The sequence below is a fragment of the Rana temporaria genome, chromosome 2, assembly GCF_905171775.1.
Source record: "Rana temporaria chromosome 2, aRanTem1.1, whole genome shotgun sequence".
Taxonomy (NCBI): domain Eukaryota; kingdom Metazoa; phylum Chordata; class Amphibia; order Anura; family Ranidae; genus Rana; species Rana temporaria.
The window spans coordinates 108,275,417-108,282,856 of record NC_053490.1 but is presented as its reverse complement, the minus strand read 5'-3'; positions in this window follow the sequence as shown (position 1 = coordinate 108,282,856).

The following is a 7,440-nucleotide window of genomic DNA, read 5'->3' as shown; positions in this document are numbered from 1 at the left end:
CCAATTTTGGTGCCCCCCATTCGGCATCGCCTCAGCACCCAGAGCATTCAGCAAGTCAGGGTGTTCCTAGGGGCAGAATAATATACCAGGTTGTACCGGGTGCAACTCCCTCAAGAGAGGCTGAAGCCCTTACTCCAGAAGGTACAGAATCTGCTATCATCCAGACGTCTACTGTCAGAGCCTGCCTCAGTACCCGGGGGTCCATGTCAGCATCCATACCTTTGATACAGTGGCCCCTGTGACACATGCAAGTCTTACAGAACTCCTTTCTCAGGCAGTGGAATGGAACGTCAATACTCCAAACCATTCACATCCCGAACTGGGTAAAGCAATTAGTATGGTGGTGGACACACCCGTCCAACCTCAGGGAGTCCATTCCAATAGTTCCCCCAAGTCCAGAAGTAGTAACATCGAACGCCAGCCAGGGGGGATGGGGTCCACACTATCTAGACCAAGTAGCCCAAGGACAGTGGCACTTTCGGGCTCAGGGCATAGTGTCAAATATTTTAGAGCTCAGAGCAGCCTTTCAGGCTCTCCTGGCCATTGCGCCTCTTCTAGAGGGGAAGAGTGTCCTGATCAGGATGGACAACAAGTAGCGGTGTCATGTATCCAGATACAGGGGGGCATCAGGAGTCGCACGCTTCAAGAGGAAGCTTGCCCATATTGGAAAGGGCACAAGTGCACCTGTTAGATCTATGGGCAGTGTATGTCCCGGCAACACAGAATTCGTTGGCCAACTACCTAAGCCGAGAGACACTTTCAAACAACGAATGGTCCCTGAACCAACAGGTATTCTCCATTCTTACGAAAACTTGTGGAATACCAGAAGTCGACCTAGCGGCCACGCCAAAGAACTCCAAGTGTCAGAGGTTCCTGTCCAGAGCTCACTTTCCATCAGCCGAAGGGACAAACTGCCTAGCTCTTCCATGGAGCTTCGAGCTGGGGTACATTTTTCTTCCAACTTCTCGGATTACAAGATTCCTGTCCCGACTTCGGAGGTCCTCAGCCACGGTTATTGTACTAATACCGTTACGACCGAGGAGGCCAGGGTTTACGACCCTGCTACAACTAGGTACGCGGCCTCCAATACATCTTCCAGTAACCTGGGATCTCATACATCAGAGGCAATTCTTCCATCCAGCCCAGAGAAGCTGCATTTGCCAGCTTGGAAGTTGAGAGGGCTAGGTTAGGGGAACTAGGATACTCTCAGGAGGTAATATCAACCTTATTACAAGCTCTAAGGAGCTCCACTGATGTCACCTATACTAGGATCTGGGAGAGGTTCGTGTCGTCGCAGCAAAGAGATTGGAATCCCATCTCAAATTCTTGAATTTCTTCAGTCAGGGCTTAACAAGGGCCCGGGCCCGGGTACCCTGAAGGTGCAAGTATCCGCCCTTTCAGCATGACGGGTACTAGATGGGCTCTTCATCATCCGGTCACTCTGTTCCTCAGGGCCTGCGTAAGATCAGACCACCTAGGAGGCCAGCCTTTCCAAAAGGGGATCTCTGTGTAGTACTCGAGGCCCTGTCCAATCCACCCTTTTCTCCATTCAACTTAGTCTCACCGTGGAACCTAGCTCTGAAGATGGCTTCCCGTATTGCGATCACCTCAGCTAAGAGGACGTCGGAGATACAAGCACTTATGGCTACGGAACCCCTATTTAGTGTTCTCCCCTGACAGAGTGGTTCTGAAGCCCTCAGACCATTTTTATCCAAGGGTAACTTCCTCCTTTCATTATAACCAGGACATCGTCCTTCCATCTTTTACTAATGAGAGGGGCGAGTCCCATGACTAGGATGTCAAGTCTACCATCTCCAGTTACTTCACAGCTACATCTCAGGAAGACGGATTCTGTCTTAATTATCCCACACGGGAGCAGACGAGGTCAGCCAGCTACCTCCCGTACCATTACCTCTTGGTTGTTAGTGCTATCGCGGAGACCTATTCCATCCAGCAACTTACGACTCCTAAAGAGCATTAGGGCTCATTCGACAGGAGCAGTGGCCACTTCTTGGGCAGCATTTTGCGGGATTTCACCGGAAACCATAGGTAGAGCAGCAACTTGGTCTTCCCAACACATCTTAATTTCTCACTACAGAGTGGATTCTGCTCTCCTGGCTACCGTCGACTTTGGCAGATCTGTTCTTAGAGCCAATTCCTCAGCGCTATAGAGAATAAATATTACTGTTTTCTTGCACCCTCCCGACTGGCGAGTTATTTCCCAGTGTGTGCTGCCATGAATGCGTCAGGAAAACGGAAAATTGTATACTCACCTTTCCGTAATTTTCCTTTCCTGACGCATCTTCATGGCAGCACACAGATGCCCGCCCTATTGTTTTATGATGATATATACAGAGAATGGTGCGGGGCGTCTCCCCTTCAAATTTATAGCTAACCAATCCTGTCAGGTTGTGGGGGCGGAGTCACAACCCAGTGTGTGCTGCCATGAAGATGCGTCAGGAAAGGAAAATTACGGAAAGGTGAGTATACAATTTTCCGTTTTTTCGGCATGAAAAAAACGTAATTTTTCAGCATGTCCAAAAAACGAAGATTTTCCAACTTCATCATTAAAAACTACGTTACCCAAACACCATAGTTTAAAAAAAATGATGAACAAAGCGCGGTGACGTACAACACGTACAACGGCACTCTAAAGGGGAAGTTCTATTCGCCTTTGGGCTGCTTTAGCTGATTCCGTGTTAGTAAAAGACGATTCACGCTTTTCTGTCTGTTACAGCGTGATGAATGTGCTTACTCCATGACTATGGTATACCAGAATACACCCTGACCGCTAAGACCCTTTTCCAGTTAATACCCCCACATTACCCCTTAATAAATAATGAGACCACCACTTAATGTTGGAGTAAAAACTGGCCGTAGCAGCCTCCTTTATTTTAAATACTCTTTAAATAATAAATAACCAATAACATAACAACAAACACGTAAATTCCTGAGATAATACCTCTCCTAAATGGTGTTGGACTTTGCAGGACCCAGTAACCACTAAACTTGTTCACATTTTAACTTTGTAACATTGTAACTCTTTATTTGGCACTGCGGTGTCCTAACCTCTGGTCATAGGCCTCAAGCCGAAACTGTCTCAAAGACGACCGTTGACCGCAGTGCCCCCAATTCACCAACCTTCCAGCTACATTAGTAGACTGGGAACTAGAAACCCCTTCAGAAACCATCCCACCACTGGGTACTGGTGTCCATCTTTGGGGTAATATCTTCTCCTGCAAAGTCCGAAAAACACCCGCCACTGCCACGACGATGTAATCCTCACCTGCAAAGAAACAAACACAAAAACAGCACCCAAACACATACCAAATTATCAAGTACCATCAGTCCATTTTTTTCTACCTCAAAAACTAGGGAGGGTGGGTGGGAACTTCGCTCCCCCACGCCTGACTTGCCCGGGAAACTGGATGGTGGGAGATATATATAATCTCCCCTCCCACCGCTCCTGCTCCTCCTCCCCCCCAGCTACCAGGGTTCTGTTAACCCTGTCATGCCGGCCCTACGCTGACTTGCAGTTGGCTCCGTGCCTCACTTTATGAACGGTAGTTTTACCAGAACGAGCGCTCCTGTCTCATAATTGCTTCTGAGCATGCGCGGGTTTAAAACGTCGTTTTAGCACACACGATCATTTTTTACAACCCAAAAAAACGATTTTTTTTAAAACGACGTTAAAAAATGCAGCATGTTCGAATATTTTTTGGGTCGTTTTTCAGAAGCCGAAAAATGATGGTAGCCCACACACGGTCATTTTAAATGACGTTTTTAAAAACGTTGTTTTTTTTCATGCCGAGAAATGATCGTGTGTACGCGGCATTAGGCTTATGAGATTTGGTGAGGATCTGCAAAGCAAAGATCTCCCTACTTCTGCTATGCTGTAGATTTGTGCCGGGAGGGGGGCCGCTGTAAAATAGCTAAAGAAGAAAGTGCCCCCCCCCCCCCGGCGGAAGAGAACCAGACGGTGGTGAAGACCAGCACACCCCCCCCCCCCCCAGAAGACATCGAAGAAGCAGGCCCCCGCCTCGTAAAAGAGCTAAAGAAGAGAGGGGGGGCCCCGGAGCTGACTAATAAATTACTTTAAAAACCCTGTGTAGTGTGTTTTTTTTGAAAAAAAAATCCCGCCAGGTGAATGGCTACTGGTACGATGTACCCCTTATTCATTCACCTAGGGTGGGGGACCGGCATCTGGGGGCCCCCCTCTTAAAGGAGGGTCCCGGATTCCGATAAGCTTCCCTCCCGCAGACCCCGACAACCAACAGCCAGGGTTGTCGGGAAGAGGCCCTGTCCTCATCAACATGGGGACAGGTGCTTTGGGCTGGGGGGCCACAGGGCGCCCCCTGCTACAAAGCACCTACTCCCCCATATTGAGGGCATGCGGCCGGGCCGGGCTGCTGCTCGGATATGGGTCTAGTATGGATTTTGGGAGGAACCCCACGCCGTTTTTTCGCCGTACGGGGTGTCTCCTTAAAATCCATAGCAGATCCAAGGGCCTGGTATGCTCCTGTAGGGGGAACCCATGCCGTTTTTTTATTTGAAATTTGGTGTGGAGTTTCCCCTCAAGATTCATACCAAACGCAGCAATGCAGTTACCTGCGGTTATGTGCCGATAGCTGCGGAATTTCGCAGCTGAACGCATCCAGTTCTATTTTTTCTATCCGCACAAAACCGCGGGGAACAAAACCGCAGGTAACCATAGTGTGTGAATGATGTCATAGGAAAGAGAAGAAAGAGAGCGGAGGGCGCACCGACCTCGTGTGATACTGATAAAATATATTTATTCCAATAGTAAAATCAATGGTTATACTCACAAAATTGGAGTTAAAATCAGGCTTTAAAAATAAGTACAGCAGATGTCCAGCATCGTCAGTGGAACACGAATAATCGTTTGAACCAATCAGTAGATGTAAAAGCTGACGCGTTTCGGGGGCGTACCCCTTTCCTCAGAGCTAACGTGGTCTGCAGTGCTCCCTCGCCGTGGTGATTGTGGGAATATATATACACACACACACACATGCACATACACACACCCCCACACATGTGGACAGGCAGACCTATGCTGATAGGTCAATGTCAAGGTGTACTCCTCCCAGGTAAGAGGGGGGCGTTTTTTCAGGGACCCCTCCTCTAAATCCTCAGAGCACCTATCCCTTAGATGAGGGTGGTCTCAAAGCAGCAATGCAGTATAAATTGTTTATGTTTTAAAACTGTCATTTCATATAGACACTGTCTCCCATCATTGGCTAACAATGTGTATTTGTGGGCCAAGTATGTGGAGAAAGGGGTGCTCGTCTGTGTGATTCCCAAGTGGAGAAACAAATGGGGCTTACCTGACTACCCCTTTTCGCCTGTCTCCACAGGATCAATGTAAATGCTCCATCTCTGTCTGCTGGAACGCACGCCAGCCATATAGGACGGCGGTGCGTTCCAGCGATTGGTGCGCGTGCGCGCGCTGCGCGCGCCGCATTCGCGATGTACCGCGCGCCGCGCACTGTGTCAGTGAGACGTCTCCCCATGCGCAGAGGGGAGACAAACTGCTCCAAGCTCTGCAGCATAAGGACTGTGACGTCACTGCGACTCTATGGTAGCATTGCACTATGGAAGGTGGACCTCAATGTCTGCCCTCTAGTGGTGGAGGGTGCAGAGGTCACTTGTGCTCCATAGTAGTAAGATCCTAAGGGGAAAGTAAACCTCAATATCCACCCTCTAGTGGTTGGAGGGTGGAAAGGTAACATTAGAGACACATTATTTTTCTAGATTAATGCTTTTAGCCGAACTCCACAGGAACTTTGATGGGGCTGCGTGCAAAGGGAATTACAGTTGAAACGCTGTATCAATAGTGGTGTGCATATCTGTGCCCATGCATAGACACCCACATCCCACATAGTGGCTAAATTAGGGGGACTGCAGACCCTCTAGACATCTAAATATCAACAAGATGTAACATACAAATAAATAGTGACAAAAATCCCTCAATGATGTTACATTAGTGCCTAACATAGTATTTACTGTTTTGTATCTATTACTGTTGTAATTAATAATTTTAAATGATATAGTTAAAATTGATGTTATAATTACTTATTGTATCTATTTGCTCATAATAATGTATTAATATCTAATTAGGTTTCTGATGTATATTCATATAATTTTTTTAAAAAAAGGGGAAAAAGAGGGGGAAGAAGCCCTAGTGGTGGATGACAATAAGACAGGAGGGATGTAGTGTAATACTAGGTGGACTTGAATCAGGTCGACCTCTTTCATTATTGTCCCACTGGTGTACAGTTACTCATGTCACAGTGTGCAGTTCGATCCCTTCGTTTAACCCATTCGGGACCATGCTGCCCAAGGTGAAGATCCAGTAGGCCTCTCTTTTACAGAAGATCTGGTATTTTTTCCCACTGTCCAGACCGTTTTGGATGGCTTCTATGCCAAACACTTTTAGGCCCTCCACTTCACTGTCATGAGCTTCTTTAAAATGTCTTGGTATAGAGCCTTTGTCTTTTTTAGTTAGAATACTACTCCTGTGCTCATTCATCCTAGTTCTTAATTGACGTGATGTACGTCCCACATATAGTAGGCCACATGGGCATATAATGCCGTATATCACAAAGGCAATTCCGCAATTGATGAACTGTTTAATCATGTGGCGTCTTCCATCCACCCCAATGACATCTCTTTTCCTGTGTTGCATATGTGTGCAATTGCCACAGGTGTTCACACCACATTTGTAGCTTCCTTTTTGATCAAAAATTGTGGTCCAGGGACTTTCCAATCCTTTGTTTTTGTTGAGCTCTGAGGAAAGGGGTACGCCCCCGAAACGCGTCAGCTTTTACATCTACTGATTGGTTCAAACGATTATTCGTGTTCCACTGACGATGCTGGACATCTGCTGTACTTATTTTTAAAGCCTGATTTTAACTCCAATTTTGTGAGTATAACCATTGATTTTACTATTGGAATAAATATATTTTATCAGTATCACACGAGGTCGGTGCGCCCTCCGCTCTCTTTCTTCTCTTTTATAGTTTCATGAATTCCCACGATTCTGAGGAGGGCTGCAAGACTCTAGATGATAACTTTTAATTGAACTGCACCACTTCATAGTACTCCCTATAAAATATCAGAGCGCAGGAGACTTGTTCTTGTATATTTGCTATTTTTTTCCGTTTGGGAACTCCAGCTGCCAGATATTTGGAACTATGTGGGATTAGTGCAAGTGTGTACCAAGGGTCCGAAAGAGATATATGAACTGTGATCCAAACTAAATATGGTACTGTCCATAGAGGAAAGACAACTAAGAAGAGCTTCACTAGCTAAAGGCTTCCTAAACAGCATCGACAACTATGAACAACAACCAGAGGAACAGGATACGAACACGAACATTGACAGTATATCGGTTAGAGAAGAAAAAATGATATCTGCATT